Source organism: Dipodomys ordii, unplaced genomic scaffold, assembly GCF_000151885.1.
Source record: "Dipodomys ordii isolate 6190 unplaced genomic scaffold, Dord_2.0 Scaffold30, whole genome shotgun sequence".
Lineage (NCBI taxonomy): Eukaryota > Metazoa > Chordata > Mammalia > Rodentia > Heteromyidae > Dipodomys > Dipodomys ordii.
Genome location: NW_012267246.1, coordinates 16,101,434 through 16,125,493, shown reverse-complemented (window position 1 = coordinate 16,125,493; position 24,060 = coordinate 16,101,434).

Genomic DNA, 24,060 nt, shown 5'->3' with positions numbered 1-24,060 from the left:
GCACACTTAATTCTGAAGTGCTGGGCAGCCCTGGGTCCATGTAGTGGTTTCTGTTCTTCTATCATGTGATGGCCTAGTTCTGTTTGATTGTCAATGAATGCCACTTTTCTGCCATGGGAGGTACATAGCCTCTAATTGGATTAGTATTCTGGGATGGCTGGGAAATTACTGAAAAGTAACTGTACCATTCATTACCATGTCACCCAGAAATCTCCAGTGATCCTTTTTTATTTTTAAAAAAATACTCATAAGCAAGCAAAACCAATTGCACACAGGGCCTACCCAGCCTGTAGTTAGGAGCCTCCCCTCTCCATTGGGGAGAGAGTCACTATGCTCCTGGAAAATCTTTAGCTTCTCTGTCCTGTATCTTACCTCCACATCCATTTTCAGCCCTTCTGCTTTTCCTTCAACTTCCATTGCATGGAAGACAACTTTGCTTTTAATTTCTCAGTGATTTCCTCTTATGATATGTCAAGTGTCTAGCAGATACGTCTCACAAGTGGGGAGATAAAGTATTTATACATATGTGTGTGGAGGTGGAGGTGCCTGAGGCTGGACTGTATATTTCTTCACCTCAAATGTATCAGCTGAAGTCCTAACCTTCAAAACCTCAGACTTTTTAGAGATACTGTCTTTGAAGAGATAATAAAAGCCAGCTCATACCTGTAATTTTAGCTATTCAGGAGGCTGAGATCTGAGGCTCAAGGTTTGAAGTCAGTATGAATAGACAAATCTGACAGTTAACCAGCAAAAAATCAGAAGTGAAGCTATAGCTAAGTGGTGGAGAGTCAACCTTGAGTAAAGAAAGCCATGAGTGAGCATGAAGGCCTGAGTTCAAGCCCCAGTACCAGCACATATGCATGCATGCGTGCATGTACATACACATACATATGCACAAAAAGAAAGCTAAATGCACACAATAATATGGCCCTTAATCCAATACAACTAAGGAGTAGAAGGAATTTGGACACAGACACAAAAAAACAACCACATGAAGCAAGAGAAGGAAGCCAGGTGCAAGCCAAGGAGAGGGATCTGGGAGGAATCAACCATGCTGACAACTTGATGTCCAGTGCTGTCTTTCCAGCTTTCTGAGAAAAGACACTTCTGTTAATGTTTTGGAAGATTAATGTAAGGGGGCTGTATTAACAAAGAGAAATACTAGGCGACAAGTTAGTATTGAGCAATAGTCGTTAGTATGTATTTCCACACTACCTGGAAGGTGGAGGAAAGAGGCTGAACTTGGCCTTGGAAAAACAACATTCCCAGGGAAACACTGGAAAGGGAATGTAGCACAACTATGTTTATCACAGCATTGTTCACCATAGCTAAGATAGAACCAACCCAGATGCCCCTCAGTAGATGAATGGATCAAGAAAATGTGGTGTGTGTGTATGTATGTATGTATGTATATATATATATATATATATATATATATATATATATATAGACAGACAGACAGACAGACAGACAATGTATGTATATATACATACATACAATGGAATTCTATGTCTCCATCAGAAAGAATGACACCACCCCATTTGTTAGGAAATGGAAAAACTTGGAAAAAAATATTAAGTGAAGTAAGCCAAGTCCAAAGAAACATAGGTCCCATAGTTTCCCTTATCTGCAATAACTAGTATATATCTAGGACAAAATGAAAAAGTCAAAAGCTATGTATATATGACCATATAAGATGGTGCTTAGTGAAATGAACCCCAAGATAGGGACACAAGAGATTTTATCTTTCTTGTTGTTGTTTTTAATGTACTTATAATGCACTATGTGATTTTTTTTGTTTCTTTGTATGTTCTTCCCCCATGGTACAACCCCTGCTGTCACTGTATTTGATTCCAGTGCCCTGCATCTTGTATATACATCTTTCTAATTTGGGGAAGGGAAGGGAAATAATAAAATGCTGAAATAAGGATACAGGTTGACCCATTGTAACAATGAGATGTACAAGACACTATGTTGAAAATGAACCTACAACTTTGTGGGGGATGGAGGAGTTGGGGCGGTGGGGAGGGAAGGGATGGTAGGGGGGAAACAAAGGAGGAGGTAACAGTGCTGGATAGGAAATGTACTCATTACCTTACTCATAACTGTAACCACTCTGTACAGTATACTTACAATAAAAATATATATATTAAAATAAGAATGAAGGTGCAGCAGAGATCAAAATCTGGGCATAGGGGATGGATAGGCTGGCAGTGGCATCTGGTGTCACTTGTACCCAGGTGAGTGTGGGTGCATTGCTGGTCTTCTCTGTCAGGTCCTTATCTCGGAATTGGTCACAGTGTTGGCCTTTTCCTAATCAGACTTGTTTGGATGATTAAATAGAACAGTTGTTTTGATGATGAAATGAAATAGAGTATCGAGCTCAGCAAACATGGGCTGCCATTATTAGGCTAGTGTTCCTTTATCCTAAGATGCTTTAGTGGGTGGAGGGAAGGGCCAATCAATTGATGCAGGTGTCTGGCCAGCTTTGTCCAAAGTAAGCAAGGTTACATTTCTTTTGAATATACTGGTGACCTTTCTCCTTGACTTAGTGTATCCTTTTTTTTTTTTTCCTTTGGTCCTCTCTGCTTTCTTCACCTCTCAGGGGTGTCTGGCCAGCTTTGTCCATAGTAAGCAAGGTCACGTTTCTTTTGAATATACTGGTGACCTTTCTCTTTGACTTAGTGTATCCTTTTTTTTTTTCCATTTGGTCCTGTGGGCTCTCTTTACCTCTCAAGGCTCTTGGTGCCATTGGGTTCCTCTTAGCCTCTCATTGGGCCAAGAATTAAGCCATCAAGCAAATTTCTTACATTTGCCTAGAAAAATCAAGAGATCCTTTTGTTTAAAGAAAGATGTAGCTCACAAGGTGGACACAAAAAGGAGCTTGGGATGGAGACTCTAGTTCATAGCAATAAATAATGTTTATGAGGGTGCTTGTTTATAGTTCGTTGTGGCTGGAAGTAGTGAGATTAGCTCTGAGAATATGAGACATGACCCTTCTTGGCTTCTCCCCAGTCAGTGCCGTCTTTTGCTGTGACTGGAGAGTGAGTATAAAGACCCATTCCAGCTCAGCTGATACCATCAGCTCCTTCAGGACAGACCAACTTGTGCTTGCACCCCCAGGGCTGTGATGATGACCAGCCCTAGCAATGGTGGGAGAAGCTGGCAATAGGAAGCTTGCAGGCAGAGCATCTTTTGTGGAGACATCCCAGCCTCCCAGGGCTAGAGAAGTACTACTTGATACTCATCTTCAGCCATTGAGGGAGGTATATTGCATAATAGTGCCAATAAATCCTCCTATCAAATCTCGATTTCATCTTCTTTGCAAGCTTTCTCTTTTATGTGTAGTTAATGTGTAGGCTTTGAGGGAAGGGCACATTCAGGGCCTTGGCTTTTTTTTTTTGTCTAATGTGACTCCTTACAATTTCTCACACAGAGCTTTTAGGGGGTAGTTATTAATTACACACATTATGGATTATACAATCAATATGCCTGAGTTCCTCTAAATTATCCCATAATTTGATCACAGAGTAACTCAGTTAACAAGGCAGAAATAACTTTTAAATGATGTCTAATTACCACCCTAACCACCACATGTCAGGTTTTAAAGGCAGGCCACAGATCAAAAGGCATCTGTTACAGCGGTGCGGGAGGAAGCGCTGGCTGGGGCTGAGGCGCAGTGGTCACAGCCAGTGCTCCCTGAGAGGCTTTCGGTAATTAGAGCCCAGTGACCACAACCTTATTTCTGTCCCCACAGTGCTGAAGGGATGACGAAGTCTGTATGCGTCATACTGTAGTCATCCTGCGGGTGACACCAAGGCTCCCCCAAAGCTATCAGAGAAGTCGGAATAGTAAATGATGCTTGACTAGATTGGACATGTTGGAGAAGCACAGGGTGTGGGCAGTGTGTGTGTGGTTCAGAGGGCAGGATTGTCTGTCTGCCTTTCTGTCTCTGTGTCTCTCTTCTGAGTTCAGTGATGCTTTGTTTGACAGTGATTTTGCATTTGTTTTCTCTCTGTCTCTCTCTCTGTGTCTGTCTGACTCTCCTCAATGGTAAGCCAGGATCTGGTAGCACGTGCCTGTTACCCTAGCTAGTTAGGAGGCTGAGATCTGTGGATTAAGGTTTGAAGGCAGCCCAGGTAGATAATCAAAGAGACTTCTTTGGCTCTAAACAAAATGCAAATCAAAACAACATTGAGATTCCACCTCACCCCAGTTAGAATGGCTATAATCAAGAACTCTAATAACAACAGATGCTGGAGGGGATGTGACCAAAAGGGAACCTTACTGCATTGTTGGTGGGAGTGTAAACTTGTTCAACCACTTTGAAAAGTAATATGGAGGTTCCTCAAAAGACTCCACATAGAGCTCCCCTATGACTCATTTTTGGGCATTTACCCAAATGATCACAAAGTCATACTGAAGCTACCAGCACAGCTATGTTTATTGCAGCATTATTTACCATAGCTAAGATATGGGACCAACCCAGATGCCCCTCTGTAGATGAATGGATCAAGAAAATGTGGTATATATATATATATATATATATATATATATTGGAATTTTATATCTCCATCAGAAAGAATGACACAACCCCATTTATTAGGAAATGGAAAGACTTGAAAAAAATTATATTAAGTGAAGTAAGCAGACCCAAAGAAACATAGGTCCCATGGTTTCCCTTATTAGCAAAAACTAGTGTATGTCTAGGACAAGCAGAAAAGGTCCAAAGCTATGTACATATGACCAGATAAGATGATGCTAAGCGAAACAAACCCCAAGGTAAGGACACAAGTGGTTTTTTTCTTTCTTTCTATTGTTTTTTTAAACATATTTAAAATGTACTATGTGATTTTTTTTGTTTCTTTTGTTTGTTCTTCTCCCATGGCATAACCCCTGTTTTCACTGTATTTGATGTCCGTGCCCTGCATCTTGTATATACATTTTTCTAATTTGGGGAGAGGAAAGGAAATAACAAAATGCTGAAATAAGGATACAAGTTGACCCATTATAACAATGAGATCTATAAAACACTATGTTGAAAACAAACTTTACAATTTTTTTTGGGGGGGGAGGGAAGAGTTGGGGAGGTAGGGAGGGAAGGGATGGTGGAGAAAAACAAAGGAGGAGGTAACAATGCTCCATAGGAAATGAACTCATTACCTTACTCATGTAACTATAACCCCTTTGTACAGTATTTTTACAATAAAAAATATATACAGGTAAAAAAGAGAGACACTCTTAGCCAGCAAAAAGCCAGAAGTAGAGATGTGGATCAAGTGGTAAGTAACAAGAATAACAACTCAGGGACTGCTTCACTTTCCAATAGAGTTCCTCAGTCTAATTTCAAAATAAAAGAGTAAAAGCTGGTGTGTGTGTGTGTGTGTGTGTGTGTGTGTGTGTGCATGTGCATGTGCATACGCATGTGCCAGTATTGGGGCTTGAACTCAATGCCTTGTTCTCTTGCTTGACACAAGCTCCACTTCTTGAGCTATGGCTCCATTTCTGGCTTTTTATTGACTCTCATGGACTTTTCTACCCATATGGGCTTCTAACTCTTTTTTTTTCTTCACCAGTATTGGGGCTTGAACTCAAGGTCTGGGCATGTCCCTGAACTTCTTTTGTTAAAGGCTAGCACTGTATTACTTGAGCCACAGTGGCACTTCTGGCTTTTTCTATTCATGTGGTACTGAGGAATCGAACCCAGGGCTTCATGCATGCTAGGAAGGCACTCTACCTCTAAGCCACATTCCCAGCCCGTGGTTCCAATTTTAATCCTCAGATCTCTACCCTGCAGTAGCAAAGGATAATAGGCATAAGCTACCTGAGCCTGGCTTATTTATTTAATTGTATAGTTTTACTTTGGGCATGATAAATTGAGGATAAAATGAAGCATGATCTTGGTAGGTCACGGGAACTTATAGCTACCCTAGTCTCTGCTGCCCCCTGAGTGTCTTGAATGCATTAACTCAGTTCCCAGTCCACAGGACTTCCTGTTACTTCCTTCTCCATTTCCTTCTTCTACACCATGCCTGTTCTCTGCATATCTGGAACCCAACCTCCCCTTCCTTCCCTCCCACTGCCCAGCCTTCCCACCCACTGCCCAGCCTTCCCTCCCACTGCCCAGCCTTCCCTCCCACTGCCCAGCCTCCTCCCTGCACTCTCCACGGTTGCTTAGCAACTAGTTGCTGCCCTATTTTTTTTTTTCCTCCCTAGTGAGAGCTGTGGAAGGTAAAATACTGTCTCAACCTTGTGTATGTTTTGTCAGTTTCTTGAAATGGAGATTCCAAGTCTTCTTTCCATGAAAAATAACAACATGTGCAAGAGATACACACACACACACACACACACACACACACACATATACATATCTACACACATATGTATATTCATTTGATGAGGTGGACTGGATGGAGATTCACAGACAAGAACAAATGTATTGAGAAAATATTTTTGACTCGAAGGTGATGATTTTTCTTAAGAGTCAGTCAGTTTGAGAATGGAGGTGTTTTAGTATTTTGAATAATGCCAAGAGAAATGGTTTGTCAGGGCATTTGCGGGGGCCAGCCTCGTTTCTCTTGAGTCCTCCACAAGCTGTCCCATCTCTCCCTGAGTCAGTGGGGCCCAATATCTGCATAAGCATTTTATGACCAGAAGAGGACCTAGCCTTAGGCTCAAACATCATTATGGAACACAATCTGTGGGATCCACAGAAAAGCTTTGGGCTTCCATGAAACAGCAGATCTCTTAGCAAGCAGGGTTCTGGGCTTGTCTAATATTCTAGAAGAATCATAGAAGGGTCCATGTTTCCCTGTAAGTACGGAATGGTTCCTAGGAAGAGGCATTCTGTACTATCTGATATAAAACAATTTGAAAACTTGGCAAGAGCCTGCCAGCTCTGAACTAGTATAACAATTCAGAGTAGTTAGAGTAGTGACTTAACATTACACCCTAAGTGCTAACAACCCCAGGGATCCAGGAGCAGCCGAGTGCTTATCCAATGAGTACTTGGCAGAACTGGAGTATTTGGGAGTCAGGAGAGGAGGGTGGGGTGATGGAAAAGGAGAGTTTTGTCTGTGCACAGTGAGCATAAATCTCCTTTGGATCTTTATGTATTAAGTTTCGGACAAATCTCTTGGTTGTGTTTGACGTGGAACAGTCTTATGTTCTTACTCTATGGCATTTGATAATGTTTGTCTTTTTAATTGTTGTAAGTACTGTGGCATTATCTCAATTTTGTAGAAAAGCAAACCAAAGCTTAAAGAAAGTAAGAAATAGGACAAAGGCTCAATCCGTCAATTATAGTAAAGGACTAGGGTTTCAATTCATGCTTGCTTGTTTTAAAAAGTATTATATAGCCTTAAAGGTGTACTACCTTTTTTCCCTCGCACATTCTGGCCTTATTTTGACAGTGAACACTCTGGAGGTCCCAGGACTGTGGCAGAGCAGTAGAATTCATCAGCAAAACAATGTAATGTTGCTTTTGTTGAAATTTTGTTCTACTAGGGGAGAGTGCTTTAAAAATAAGTGAGCAAACACTTTTCCTTATTATATTTAGTGCTTATATAAAATGTAAGGTATAATAACAAAAGACTAAATTGCTTTTGAGTGGTCTTCATACCAAATATTCTCAGCCACTGTGGCAAGCTGTCCAACTTCCCAGATCCATTTTGCTGCAGGGGAAGGAGGTGGCTCTTGGTTAGTTGCTGCAGTATTCTATATTGGCCAGCAGGTGTCACTCATGCCTTAGGAACACTGGAGATGAACCTGATTGGCACTTAGAGCTCACAATGAGACTTAAGTTCTTTGATTTTATAATACAGGTGCTTCTTATGCTATCTAATTATCTCTGTGGAATGGGCTGGGTATATGAAAGACTTAATCAGTACAATTTGAAATACAGGTAAATGCGACTGTGTAATTTTCAGTGACAATTTATACAACTTTTATTTTAGGGTAGTCCTAAAAAGTGTACCCTAGTTTGTGGAAGCTTAGGATTATATTTATATTCACAATGAACAATTGACTCTGTGATGAAAATAAGCTGGTGGAAGTGCAGCATTCTGTTAAATTACATGGTCAGAACACACCTAGAATTGAGAATCTAATGAAGGTTTTCACAGAGGAAAATGGGATTGAAAAATAAAACCCATTGCTAGAAATTGATATGCCGTTAATGAACCTTGAAAAGTTCCTGGATAATATGCACAGAAGCTTGTTTTTGTTTTTTCTTTTTTATAAAGGGAGGATAACATCAGAACACACTTCATTTAGAAAGAATAGTCCTGCATATTTGGAGCTCTGAGTAAAATCTTTTTTTTTTTTTTTTTTTTTGGTGCTGATTCTGGGGCTTGCACTCAGGCCCTGGATGCTGTCCCTAAACTTTTTTGTTCAAGGTTAGAGCTTTTCTACTTGAGCCATGGCTTCACCTCTTGCTTTTTGGTAGTCAATTAGAGGTGATAGTCTCATAGGCTTTCCTGCCTAGGCTGGCTTCTGTGATCCTCAACTCTCAGACTCTTAAGTAGTTAAGATTAACAGGCATGAGCCACCAGCTCCTGGCTGACTAAAGACTTTATGGTAATCTTTCTATTATTATTCTCCTCACTGTTCTTCAAAGTTACCTATGGGTTAAAGCATTCCTCTCTGCATCCCTGAGCACAATATCATTCTCTCCTTGCAAGCAACATTGCTTTATGCATTTCACGATTGAGACCCACTGGAGATCTAGGGCTGAACAGAATTGTGAGGCTGTGCTCCCTTCTGCTGCTTTCACTAAGGTTGCTTAAAGGTGGAGTCAGGTGCCAGTGGCTCACACCTGTAATCCTAGCTACTCAGAGGCTGAGCTGTGAGGTTCATGGTTTGAAGCCAGCCCAGGCAGAAAAGTCCATGAGACTGTTATCTCTAATCAACCATCAAAAACCAGAAGTGCAACTATGGATCAAGTGGCAGAGCAATAATAGCCTTGGATAAAAAAAAAGCTCAGAATTGGGGCTAGGAAGGTGGCTCAGCGGTAGAGCACTTGCCTTGCATGCCTGAGGCCCTGGGTTCGATTCCCCAGCACCACATAAGCAAAATGAAAAAAAAAGCCAGAAGTGGCATTGTGGCTCAAGTGGTAGAGTGCTAGCCTTGAGCTGAAGAGCTGAGGGACAGCACCCAGGCCCAGAGTTCAGGCCCCACGACCGAACCCAAAAACAAAAACAAAAAAACCCAAAAAAGCTCAGAATCAGCACCCAGGCCCTCCATTCAAGCCTCACGACTGACCAGAAAAACCAAGCAAAATAAAGCTTAAGGACAGAGCCCTTGCCCTGAGTTAAAACACACACACACACACACACACACACACACACACACACACACATTGCCCTCAAACACTTCAATCTCACTTGCTGGTCACTGTGTTGGCTGGGAGGTTCCTGGCTCTCGATCAGACCTCTCCTCTGAATTAAAAGGCAACATTTATCCCTTTGGAAAAACCACAAGTTCATTTAGTTGCTTTGTTAAGAAGTTAATTGCTACCTGCAGAAGATCTGGGATTCTAGCACTTTCTATTTTCCTATGTCTAGTTTGGGAAAAGGTGAATAATCTTCTTCTTCTTTGTATTGAGGTTCAAGCTCAAAGTCTTGTGCTCTTGCTCTTGGCTTGTACTCTACAACTTGAGTTGTGAGCTCACTACCTTTTTGCCGGGGCTGGCCTTAAACCTACATCCTCTTGATCTCTGCCTCCTTGGTAGCTGTGAGGATGATATAAGCCATCATATCTCAGCATTTGGTTTCCTTTTTCTTTCTGAAAAATCAAAGGGAAGGAATGAAGTCACAAATGAATTAACAATAGCAACTTGTCTCTAGCAGAGATAAAGAAATAAAATTGGTAAAACTGTCTTTAGAAAGGCTAGAGAAAATCTGCCTTTGATTTTGGTTTAATGGCAATGGGAAAGATCTGAACATAAGGATACCTGGATAAGAAATCTCTCAGAGACTGAGAGCTGTCCATTTAGAATGCTTTACTTAAGCCAGTGCAATGCTGATCACGGAGCTGGGTCTGCAGTGTCAGGAGACAGCGCCTCCGAAAAGTCTAGATAAAAAGCCGGGAGGGCGGGAGAGGCTCCTCAGAGTGGAATCCAAGAGATTAAAGGTAAGTCACTTGTGCAATGTGGCATTTCAGCAGTGACAGTTAAAAAGCTTCCCTCCTACTCCGTGCCTCTGGGAAGTGACTCTTCCTTGGAATAGCAAAGTGGAGGAAAAAGAAATAAAATAAAAATCAACACTGTTAATGACAAGAAAGAAAGCCTTTCCCTAAACCATAGAAAAATGGAAAGTTGGGGGCAGCTTTGCGAAGCAGTGGTAAGGAGAAAGCACGGCTCACTGCCTCCAAAGTAGATCACACGTTTTCTGGCTGATGGCAGCACCTTAGTGCCCAGCCCGAAGGCAAAGATCTGAACAGATCACATTTTGAATATCTCAGGTTCATTGATTCTTGCTGAGATCACAGGGAAGGAAGAGCGTGGCCCACATGGAAATCCAGGTGGCCTGTTGGAGGATTCAGCATCAGGGCCATAGAAAGAAGGTGGTGAGTGAAATGAAGGCTCCTTGCTTACCCCTGGCTGCCATGGGAAGGGAAAGCTGCTTCTCTGAATCCAAAAAGACCACCGTGGGTTTAATGACTAGATTTGCCTATCGAATTGTGGGTATAGTTAGCTATTTAATTCTTTGTGCATAGGAAAAATGCTAATGCTGGACTAAGACTCAAGTTTTTTATGGGATGCTGAGGAGTCTCAGCCAGGTACAATAGGTGTTGGAAATGGTGGGAAGTTTTTTATTTTTTGTTTTTTGTTTGTCAGTCATGGGGCTTGAACTCTGGGCCTGGGCGCTGTCCCTCAGCTCTTCAGCTCAAGGCTAGCGCTCTACCACTTGAGCCACAGCACCTCTTCTGGTTATCTGATGGTTTATTGGAGATAAGAGTTTCATGGCCTGCCTTTCTTTTCTTTTTTTTTTTTTTTTGGTCGGTACTGGGGCTTGAACTCAGGGTCTGGGTGCTGTCTCTGAGCTCTTTTTCTCAACATTAGTGCACAGTGTCAATTCTGGGTTTTGAGTAGGTAATTGAAGATGAGAGTCTCATGAGGACTTTTCTGCCTGGGCTGGCTTTGAACCTCAATCTTCAGATCCCAGCCTCTTGAATAGCTAGGATTATAGGCATGAGCCACTGGCACCCCGCTTTTTTTTTTTCTTTTTTTTTCTTTCAGTAGTGGGGCTTGAACTCAGGGCTTGGGCACTGTCCCTTAGGTTTTGAACTCCAGTCCACCACTTGAACCACAGTTCTACTTCCAGCTTGGTGGTGGTTAATTGGAAATAAGAGTCTCAAGGACTTTTCTGCCCAGGTTGTCTTTTAACCAAAAACCTCAGATCTCAGGCTCCTGAGTAGCTAGGATTATAGACATGAGCCACCAGCGTTCAGTCAGTGGGAAATTTCTGAGAAGGAAAATGATAAATATGGAGAAGGTTCCTGCTATGCATGCGGACGGCAAAAAGTATAAGATATAGCTGCAGTGCTTCTAGCAAAGAGAAGAATGAACTGCAAGAGTGTAATCAAGGCAGGAATGAGTGAGGAAACCAATGAATCTGCTACATGAACTACAGGCCTAGCAAGAACTTAGACATAGCAGCTATAGAAAGTGCTAAAGAACACAGTACTGAAAGACTGGTACTGAGGCTAGGTCACTGACTCATGGTACTACTAGCAAAAACACAGTCCTTAAAAATGAACTACATGTGGGAGAATTCAGTTTTTAATATTATGTATAAGAGGCTTGTTTGAGAGCCAAACGGGATTTCCTGTGAAGATATTAAAACAAAACAAAACAAAACAAAACAGTGAAACACTTGTGGTGGGGGTGATGCAGGGGTGATTCAGGGCATTGAAAACCAGTTTTCTTGGGAACTTTATACTTCCTGTAAACATTCATTTTAATTTTGAACTTTATTCTTCAAGACGTACATGTTTCTTATGTTTACAATGGAGCTTGACATTCAGTGAAAAGAAAAAAAATCTTCAGCTTACAACTTGATATTTATATTTGTTTGGTTTAATATGAGTTCTAGTATAGTAATATCAACACGGGGGGGATGTCATTCCTGCGTTTCGCCATAGAGCTGGGCAGTGTGCAAACCATGCATTTGTGACTACGGTCATCAAGAGAGGAAGGGGTGTCCAGAAGCCCGAGAATGGAGGACAAGAGGGCTCCAACAACATTCTGGGTAAATCTATTTGCAGCAGCAAGTGGGAGAGATGGTGAGGAGGTTTAGGGAATTAATAGTTGAGGTGCAGTTAACTGTTCAGAGAACATTAAATGAGGAGTCTTGCTTGGGGAGGGAACATTGTGGGGGGAAAATTCCTATAAAGAGGGTGGGAATTAGAACCTAATGATCATGAAACTCAATGGGTACCTCAGCACAGGAGTATGTGTCTTCGTTATTTCACAGGATGAGGTAGGAGGTGAGCCCAAATAAAACTTTATTTCAAAGTAGTCAGTGTCATATATTTTCTTATAGTTATGGAAAGTCAAGTAACACAAAACCTGCACAAAATTGAGGGAAAAGGAGAGACCGGAAGCAGGGAAGGTGGCTCAAAGAACTCACACCAATGAGTGAATAAAGAAATCATGGTTCGACTTGGAAAAGCAATGTCAGGTTAGGTCAGGCAATTGTGGCTCATGCCTGTAATCCCAGCTACTCTGGAAGCTAAGATCTGAGGATCATGGTTAAAAGTCAGCCTGGGCAGAAAATTCCACTAGACTCATCTCCAACCGAGCGGCAAAAAATCGGAAGTGAAAGCTGGCTTAACTGGTAGAGGGCTAGTCTTGAGTAGAAAAGCTCAATGACAATGAGGTCAAGTCCTAGTTAGTACCAGTGCCTAGGTTCACACATGTACAATAGAAGACCTGGTTCCCTTAAATTCCAGGAGAATGCAAACAATTCAGTGGTTTAAACACACACACATGTCTTGTAAAGTAATAATAAAATCTGAACTAAATAAGAGCAGAGTTTCCTCTCGGTGTGAGGTGAGTGAGGGCCCTCTGGTTGCTTGGATGGTGTGGTCAAAGCTGGTGAGAGACAGAATATTCTTCCTGCTCATCTGGGTGGCAGATTTGGCCTGAGCCCCTGACCAGCTCGGCCCTCTCCTTTCCACTGGTCGGTGGATTATTTCTGGCTACATACACATGCTAATTTAATTACTGCGGCTCCCGCTCAGGGATGGTCCCTAACATTCTTGGGTTGCAGACCGGAACGCAAAGCCTGGGTCAGGTTGCCATTTGGTTTTGTTTGAGTGCCAGCATTTAGATTCTATTCCTGGAGAAAACTAAACCCTGTCTGCCAACGGTGCTAAATATGCACAGAATGGTCTTCCATCCATTAGCGGCTGGACATATGTTTCTTCTGCCAACTTGGCCAAAATGAGCAAACATCCTTCTTTTCCAACTTGAAGATAATGAGCTGACTCTCCCCCGGTCCCCAGAGGGCAGTTCGCCGTGTCGTCTTGCGGCTCTACCTGTACCTCTCATCAACCCTCAGTGTTAATTATAACTGATTAGGATGACTTGCATTTGTTGACAGAATATCTAATGTAACTAATCAACTCCAATTTTTTCTCCAAGATAATTTTGTAAATGTATTCCAACTGAAGCACCATGAGGTAAGAACTTGCCTTGGGAAAGATCCCTATTTTTTTTTTAAAGGAAGGAAAGAAAGACAAAGAAAGAGGGCAAGGGTGCGGTGGCACTACTTGGGATATGGTGTTCAGGTAGATTATGGTTCAAGGCTAGCCCTGGCAAAAAATGAGGGAAACCTCATCTCAACAAATAAGCTAAATGGAATGGCTCACGTCCACATTCTCAGCTACAAGAGGGGCAGAGATAGGAGGATCACAATCCAAAGCTGGTCCATACAAAAAGCTGGAGTTTCTATATGAAAAATAACTAACGCAAAAGGGATGAAAATATGACTCGGGTGATAGAGTGCCTGCCCACTGAATGTGAAGCCCAGAGTTTAAACCTCAGTACTGCCAAAAAGAAAAAGGAAAAGCAATAGCAAAGAACAGCATCAACAGCAAAAGCCAGTGCTAGTGGCTCACACCTGTATGTATTCCTTGTTATTCAGGAGCCCTGCAAACAGAAGGATTGTGGTTCAAAGCCAGCCTGAGCAGAAAAGTTCTTGAGACCCTATCTCAGACCTAATCAGGAAAAACAAAACTAGGACTTGTGGAGGTGGTTCAAGTGGTAGAGTGCCAGGCTAGCAAGCACTAGGTCTTGAACAAAATCAATTCCCAGGGACACAGCCCAGCCCACAGAGGGTAGAAGTTAAGAACGCGTGTGTGCATCAGTGGCACGGCTGCTCTCCAGGACCATCCATCATGAGTTCAGTTCTTAGCAATGGTGCCCACCCAAGGGCATTTGCTAAGTGTCAGATCTAAAAATTAAATCCCAAATCCATTTTGTTTGTGTGAATTACCAAATGTCTAACTATCTCCTTCCAATAAAATGCCTCCATGTTGGAATCCTAACATTGAAACATTGGTGCTCAGATTTCTGAGCTTAAGCCACGTTTCCAGGGATATCAACTTAGAAGTGTCATTTGAACAATAAATAGCTACCCTCAGTAACTCTAACTACTCAGATCTGACAAAGTAGCAGACTTTAACTTTAAAAAAGTTAATTTTTTTCTTAATTTTCTGTCACTTTGAGCTTTTTTCTTTTTCTTTTAAAAGAGATATACTTTCTACTATGCTATTGTCCACCTGACATTCTGTTTTAAAAAAGTTATCTTTAAGTAATTGTGGAAGGGTGTTTCCATTGGACGCTTCCATTCTTGTGTACAATGCTTCCTAATCACTCATTCCGCTCACCCTCTCCCCAATCTACCCCCTCCCCATCCATCTGCTCAAGTTTCCTAGATCCATTTTCATATAACAAAATGCTCTAGGCATTAGCTCTTTTCTTGATTATTTTCTTGGTCATTTTCTTTTCTCTTTTCTCTTTTCCTCCTTCCTCTCTCCCTCCTTCTTCTCTTCCTTTCTTCCTCTCTTCCTCCTTTCTTCCTTCCTTCCTTCCTTCTCCTTCCTTCCTTCCCTCCTTCCTTCCTTCCTTCCTTTCTTTCTCTCTCTCTTTCTTTCTTTCTGTCTGTCTTTCTTTCTTTTTTCCTTCGTTTGTTCGTTCCTTCCTTCCTTCTTTACTTCTTTCCTTCCTTCCTTCTTTTCTTCCTTCCCTCCCTCTCTCTTTTTTAATTTTAATTTTATTATAAAGAGAGGTTACAATTACATAAGTAAAGCAATGAGTACATTTCTTGTTGACCATTGTTACCCTCACCCTTGTTTTTCTCCCACTTACCTTCCCCCATCCAGCTCCCCATCCCTTCCTCAAGTTGTACAGTTTATTTCCAACATAGTGTCTTGTGAGTGTTGCTGTTACATTGGTTCACCGTTTGTCCTTTTTTTTTTTAAGCATTTGTCCTTTGTCTCACCATTTTGTTTTTCCCCTTTCCTTCCCCAAATCAGATAAACTTATATACAAGACACAGGACACCAAAATAAAAAACAATGACAACAGAAGATAAACCAAGGGAAAAGAAAAAAAACCTCACACAGTGCATTAAAAACCACCACCACCACCACCACAGCAAACCCTTTTGTTTCTATATCTTGGAGTTCATTTTGATCAGCATCATCTTCTATGGTCATATGTACATAGCTTTTGAGCTATTGTGATCCTCTTCTAGGACTATCCTTAACATATCCTAATGATTATTACAAATGAAGGAAAACATGGAGCCTGTGCTTCTTTGGGTTTGGCTTATTTCACTTAATATAATGATTTTTTCCCAAGTCTTCCCATTTCCTTTCTATTCCTTCCTTCTTTCTTTCAATGGTAGAACATTTTGTTGCCAATGAAAGCATTTAGAAGCAATTTAATATTAAAAACCATTCAAACTCTTATTATTAGATCATTTGATTTTTACAAATATCTATGCTTAAAACAGGTCCTAGTATATGTACAATTTTAGGCAAAATTGTTTCTCATGGAGAAAACCAATCTTATAACCTGAAAGGTTATCATTCAAAGACTTACTTCCTATGTAACTATGGGACACAGAAAGACCAAGCATTCTGCAGTTAAATTCCAGAAGTTGATTTCAAGTTGGTAGAATGTGCAATATGTGAATCTAACCTTTGCCTATTACCATGTAAATCATTTTGTTTCTGAATGGTTTGCTCTGGAATGAGTGAAGGTTTGGATTTTTCTTCTTGTCACAATGCCCTCGAATTGGGAGTGAAACGATGATGTTTGGCAAATGTCAACTGCAATGCCAGCCTGCGGGCTCCCAGGCAGCTTTTATATAGTGAAAACTTCTGAAACCTCAGGAGGCATGTGACTCTGGCTTCTTTCTTAATTAAAAAATTATTTGATGTGAACACATAATCATTGGAGAAAGAGAGACTGGAAACTGATGTCATTTCAGTTTCCTTACGCTACAATGAGGTAAAATGAGGGTGCTATGCTCTTCTTGTTTTGAAGCCATTTCAAAAGTGGTTGAGATATTTTTTCCATTGTCTCCCATCTTTGTTCTCTATTTTATTTTCTTTTGTATTTATTTACTTATTTAGGTATTTACTTACTTATTTATTGCTAGTCCTGGGGCTTGAACTCAGGGCCAGGGCACTGTCCTTGAGCTTCTTTTGCTTCAGGCTAGCACTCTACCACTTAAGCCATAGTGCCACTTCTGACTTTTTCTGTGTATGTGGTACTGAAGAATGGAATCCAGGGCTTCATGCGTGCTAGGCAAGCACTCTGCCACTAAGCCACATTCCCAGCCCATTGTTCTGTATTTACAATATGACAAGATCTGACATATAATTTCTTTCACTAAGTTTAGATGCTATGGGAGAACGATGGCATTTTCATTAAGAACAAGAATTACTGTTAATTCAATAATTACTTAAATTACTTAAAACAAGAATTACTACCCAAGATTTGCTGTCCTAGTCACATGGTAAAAAAGAAGTTATATTGGTGGCTCATTCCTATAATCCTAGCTACTCAAGAGACTAGGATCTGAAGATCAAATTTCAAAGCCAGCTGGAGCAGCTGTGAGACTCTTATCTGTAATTATCCAGCAAAAAATCAGAAGTGGAGCTGTGGTTTGAGTGGTAGAGTGAAAAAGCTAAGCAAAAGTTGTGGAGCTATAAAACATTGTGTGGGGAGACCATCAGTAGAGACCATATAGACATAAAGTACAACCAATAGAAAATCTTTATTACCAGCTGGGAATACACTGGGCAGTTGGGTGCCCAAAAGTTCAGTCCCAATCCTGGCCTCATGGCCCCTTATAAAACAGAAAACCCACCTCCTTGTTTGCTCAGGGGTGGAGAGTTCCTAACAGTTCTTTCCTGCAGGTATAAGCCAAGTGGGAAGTTACAGAAGTGTAATAGACAATGCTGTAAGCAAGGCGCTGAGAGAGGGCAGTATGACCTGTTTCTATGATTGTTACCTAGGAACATAAATGAATCAGTGGCTACATGTATCTTCAAATGTCCAACTATAAGGAACTGGACTCATGGGTTGGGGTGCAGTCCTTTCTTTTTTTGGGGGGGGTCCGGTTGTGAGGCCTGAACTCTGGGCCTGGGTGCTGTCCCTCAGCTCTTCAGCTCAAGGCTAGAGCTCTACCACTTGAGCCACAGCACCACTTCCGGCTTTTTTCATTTTGCTTATGTGGTGCTGAGGAATCGAACCCCGGGCCTCAAGCATGCAAGGCAAGCACTCTACCATTGAGCCATCTTCCCAGCCCTGCAGTCCTTTCTTTAAGATGGAGTCACAAAAGCAAAATGGAGTTACAGAGGCTAAGAGTAAACTCTATGACAAGGAAGTCTGATAAGCCCTATTTCAACCAGAGGTTTTAGCATTTCAGTTAAAATCATCCCAGACATAATAAGACTCTTATTGTCAATGAGCTACAGAAAAGAAAGTAGCTAAGGGACAGCACCCAGGCTCTGAGTTTAAGTCCTAGTACTGATACACATGCATGCATGCATGCACGTGCGCACGTGCACACACACACACACACACACACACACACACACACACACACGCATATGGCTCTCCACACAGCCAATGGTAAGGGATTAAAATCCTGTCACAATGCTACCGACTCCTCCAAAAAGCAATTTGAATCTGCTTTGCATTCATTTAACTTCAATAAGAATTTATGAATTTGGAGACATGACTAGATTTTTATTTTTATCTGGAAATAGAGATTGAGGGTTTACTCTGCTAGAAACTGCCTCAGATAGTTTGCCTGTGCCATCTCCTTAGACCCTTCTGGAAGCCCATCCCAACAGTGTGCCTGTGCTCCTCATTCCCTTTATTGAGTTGACTGTACCCAGCACTCTCTGAACCCCTGAGTCTTTGCAGAATGGGAGCACACAAATTAAAACTATTCTAAACATTTGTTAACTTTCACTTTAAATCATTGCCTTTGCAACAATAGAGATTTGTTTGTTCTAGAAACTACTGTCCCTTTATGTTATTTTTCAGTCAATCAAAATCAGAAAGACATACTTCAATAACTTTTAATCTTTAAATTCTCAGCCATTGCACCAAATATGTTACCAGAGATTTAGGACAGCTAAATTGATTTTGATTCTTGTGTTTGGCAAGAGAAGAAGGATTCATAGTGTAGGTGATAGGAAAATTTCACTTAATAAGAAGTTTAGCAATCACACACAGAACGTTCTTCTTCAAGAAGTCTTCTTGGGTTCTGTGTTGTGAGTAAAAACCAGAACTAGCTATTATTATTATTATTAATTGGCCAATGACTGCTTGGTTATTGAGCCAGTGCTTAGACTGGACAAAACTTTTCCTGCTCCTCTACCTTCCTGGGAGACAGGCAAAAAGGCCCTGGGAATGCAGTCAAACAAAGCCTCAAGGGCGGGCAATTTTCCAGTGTTGAGTGTGGAGAGTGCTGAGTAACTATTTAGACAGGGTTATATTCCATTTGCATGAGTAGGGGCAGAGAAATTTGCTGGCGGTGTGTTTGTTTAATGTAGCTGTTGGAATTTCTGGCTTACACTGCTTAATTTCAGAGCTGCCACTTTGTCTCATGGGAATGTGGTATTTCCAGTAATTTACAAGAATATGTGAGCTGAGCATTGCCAGGTAGAGTGTCAGGAAGGAAATGAATGCCCATGATCCCAGGACTCATTGGAAGCCTTTAGCCCATTCGAACCATGGTGCTAAATAACAGCCTGGTTAAAGAAGGCCCTGCTGGCTATCACTTTATTTTGCTTTAATGCGCGCGCACACACACACACACACACACAAACACAACGAAAGTACATGTATACACACAGCACACACATATTTAAAGACAATATGCCAAAGACTTAAATAGAAGAAAAACCTAAAAACAAACACTAAGTCTTCTGTTTACAGATAAGCTTTGGGAAAGATATGCTCCCCCTCCTTCTATTTATAATCTCTGCTCTACTTAACTACTCAAAATATTCATGAGTTTAGAACACTGGATGCCTGTTATACAGTTACTTGGGGAGTGCATTAGTTATGCAGATTGTCATGGTGAACTGTCCTTCTTGAGCCATTTATATTCTTGTAATAGGAAAAAATGAACCTTGTCTCATTCCCAGTAAATTCTTCTTTGCAACATATCAAATACAGAAAGATGCTTGCAATTAGATACATGTGTTCCTAATACTAGTGAATGCTTGGTATGTAAAGTAAATGGGAAATTGAGTGCGTGTGTGCGTATGTGCTGATGTGTGCTGATACTGGGGCTTGAACTCAGAGCCTGGCACTGAAGGCGTTTTTGCTGAAGGCTGGTGCTCTACCTCTTGAGCTACTTGGTTTTTGGTGGTTAACTGGAGATAAGAGACTCATAGACTTTTCTGCTCAGACTGACTTTGAATCGAATCCCTCATGTCTCAACCTTCTAAATAGCTTAGATTAAAGCATGAGACACTGACAACCAACTAATCACTCCTCTGTTCTGGGATTGTGAGAAGGATGAGGGATAAGTAATGCTTCAGGCACTTGTCTCTTGGTCCTTTGTCCCTCTAAGGAAAATGACTTATTTTTAGGAGGAGTCATAGAGTCAGTAAACAAAGTGAAGAATAAGGCATAGACAGATATTCAAGACCAATGTGCTAGTCCTGAAGCTTGAACTCAGGGCCTGGCCACTGTCCCTGAGCTTTTGTAGTCAAGGTTAGTGCTCTACCATTTGAGCCACTTACAGCTTTTCTTTTCTTTTTTTCTTCTTTTTTGGTAGTTTATGAGAGATAAGCTCTCACAGACTTTCCTGCCCAGGCTGTGTTTGAACTGCAATCCTCAGATCTCAGCCTCCTGAGTAGCTAGGATTATAGTTGTGAACCACCAGCATCTTGCTTAAACATTATTATTATTATTATTATTTTATGCTGTACTTGGTTTGAGCTCAGGGCCTCTCACTTTTTTTTTCTTGGGTCCGGTGGTGGGGCCTGAACTTGGCCTGGGTGCTGTCCCTCAGCTCTTCAGCTCAAGGCTAGCGCTCTACCACTTGAGACACAGCACCACTTCCAGCTTTTTTCTTTTTGCTTATGTGGTGCTGAGGAATCGAACCCAGGGCCTCAGGCATGCAAGGCAAGTGCTCTACCACTGAACTATCTTCTCAGCCCAGGGCCTCACACTTTTGTTTAGCATTTTTGCTCAAGGCTGGTGCTTTGGCTCTTGAGCAATACCTCCACTTCTGGACTTTTGCTAGTTATTTGGAGATAAAAGTCATGGACTTTTCTGTTTAAGTTGGCTTTAAATCTCAGATCTCAGCATCCTGAATAGCTAGGATTACAAGTGTGAGCCACCAGTGCCGGGCATCTTATCCATTTAAATGCTTGGTACATGCTCACCTGCTTGGCTGGGGATTTGTAGGAGACACCAGCCTACCTTCAAGATGCTGGCAACCAGTCTTATGCTGTTTCAAGGTGTGTGATAGAATTCCTTTAACTTCTGTTACATGAATATGTTCTTTGCCCCTTGGATTCTCTGGAGTCCATCACAATCCTGAAAGGCACAACACCTGATGCCATGATTCCAAATGTACCGATCGGGAAAGATCAAAATCCCTGAAGTTTAGCCTGCTGAAAACCACAGTCCTTAAAAGAATAAAATCCGGAAAGCTGAAATCCTCAGCACCACAGATGCCATGGGGAATTTGCAAAGGAGTAGAAAGCTGAAACCTGGTGATGAGTAACCACAAAACCTGCGGTGTGCCAGCCTTCACTGGTCTGCTTTGGAGCTCCTGCATCGGTGAGGCCCTTAGAGAATCTCTCTGATCTCTTGGCCAGTGCTTTAGAAGGATGACTGTTGTAAGGTACTGTGGTTGTAGGGTGCATGGTGCATCCTGCCTCTCTTCCCAGGAAGGTTGGGGGGAGAAACGAGCCCTCCCCCCGCCCCCACCCCTCAGTGAAGTCAGTGCCTATCTATTCCCATGAGAGGGAGTGCTGTAAATTCTCCTGCATCTGCTCTTTCTGGTTAATGGTGGTGGTGACAACACTGTAAAGGTGACAAATGTCCTGGGGATACTTTTGGCAGCTCTCACTGGCCTAACAAACGCCTTCTTCCACACCTAGCTTGCAAGCAGGAAGTAATTCTTTCATTTTAAGAACCCAGGCTGCTATTCCTTGCTGTGGGTGCAGGGGTGTGGTTTATGTGAAATCATATACAGGTGTGAGCTGCCACCTAGTGAGCAAGGGCAAGATGATGGCCCCTCCCCCCTCCCAGAAGAGCTACTTCCATTTTTGGCATAAAAATGATTTTTTTTCCCATTGCAAGAGTGTTTTCTAGAAGAAGATTTGAGCAGCAGAGTATCAGCTTGCTAGGTGTCGTATGCACTTTAGCTCAGTGATTCTCATTGTTGGAGAGATTATAAGATGTGTTGGAACAAAACCTAGCAGGTTTGTGAATCTATTTGTAGATAGCATAATTCATTTATTTTTTGTATCATTACTGGGGCTTGAACTCAGGACTTGGGTGTTGTCCCTGAGCTTTTTTGCGGCAGCCTAGCTCCCTAGCAGTTGAGCAACAACTCCATTGCCAGCTTTAAGAGTCTCTTGGGTTTGTCTGAACTAGCTGGCTTCGAACCATGATTATTAGTTGTCAGCCTCCTGAGTAGCTGGGGTTGCAGACATGAGCTACTGGCACCCAGCCATGACTCTTTTTCATGTAAATACACAGCAACACTTGAACTGCCCTTCTGAAAAACTCTTGAAACATTGTGGGAATGAAAGAGTAGGACACTGAACATCTCAAATTCAGAAAGTTTTGAAGACAGGAAAATTGTGATTTGGAGAGATTCTTACTGACTATGGAGAAGGAGAGAAGAACTGGGAGAAAGAGAGAAAAATGAACAGAGAAAGGGAGGAACAAAGAAAGAAACAGAAATAGAGAAACACAGGGAATAAAACAGAGAAAGACAGAGTAAAACAAACACACAGAGAGAAAGAAAACAGAGATCGAGACACACAAAGAAGGAAACCGAGAGAAAGAGTTGGAAGCAGACAGAGAAACTGAGAGGAGAGAGAGACCAATAGCTACTGTCAGCCTGGATGATGCACCTCCTTAAGGCATGTTCTGTAGCCAGCGACTCCTATTTCTAAGCCACTTTCTTCCAACATCCCTAGCAATTATATCTTCCCTGGAAATCCAGCTTGCACCCAAAACATAGTTATTTCTATCACCAGAGTATAAATCACCCCTTGGTGTTCCTGGGTGTATGGAATTTCAGTCCTCAATGAGCCTCTTGTTAAGATTTCCTTGGAATTTGTGCTTCGCGAGAAGAAAGAGATGCTATGTGGAACTGGACATTTAGGATTGCCTGTAAAATACATTTGTAATTGCACGTAAAACAAAACGTGCATATGAGCTGTGCAGTTTTATTTTTAATTATCTGCTTTTTTTGGTAAACATTCCACTAAGATTTCAAGAAATAAAATCTCACAGCCTCATAAATGAATACATAAAATATGAGGCATATTAAAATCAGATGATATACTGCACATGAGAAATGGGATAAGAAGAGTATAAATAGGAAATATATGTCATCTTGTAAAACTAACATTGTGCACTTTTATGAAATAAATATTTCTCAAATATTATAAGCAAACAAGTTTTAAAATAAGACATGCCTTCTATTATATTATCTTAGACTTTATATCTAGATGTTGATACATTTATATTTCTTGTGTGTTTGTTAACCCTCTGAAACAGTGTTCAGCTAATTTCTACAGCATAAATACAAGTCACTGATGTCATCTTCTTATAAAGAAAAAGTAATAAATTTAGATTTTGTGATAGACCTATATTATCTTCAATGAGAGGAGTTCGATTGCTTTAGATTTTCTCTTTCTCTGTAACAAAACAGTCTCAAAATCAATCAAACAGCAGCACAGATAATAATACATAGAAAGTAGGTCATTGGCATGAACTCATAGAGAAAATAGGTCTGCTTCAAACAGATCTGAGAGCTGTAATTAGTGGCCATCGCTCCTTCCCAACAAACACTGAGAAGCAAATGGAAGAGTTGTTCTAGTGGTGTGGAGAGACAGGGCCAAGTGAAGGTCTGCAGTTAGTAATGATGGAGTATCTCCGCCCCTCAGAGGGTGACCGATATAGCCCAGGGCCTTCACTTGGAATGGCCAGAGTGCCCCTGCTTCTGTTTTTCTCTTTTGGAAAAGCATTTCAAAATATGAAAATAGAAGAGCTGGCTGACAGTCACACACTTATATTTGTTGCTGGCACTTAGGTATCTTGAAGTAGCTGCTACTTGAGGGTTCCATTAGAATACTTCTCTACCGTGCTACCTCTCACCCTGAGAAGTCTCTCCTGTATTACAATGGTGGGGAAATATTTTTGTTTATGCAAAAATCTGACTTGTGAAATAGAGTATCTAGAGCAGAGGTTGCAAAGTCAGAGTTCCAAAGTATGTATTTTTCCTAGGTTCGGTAGATTTTGCATATTATCATTGTTTTTAT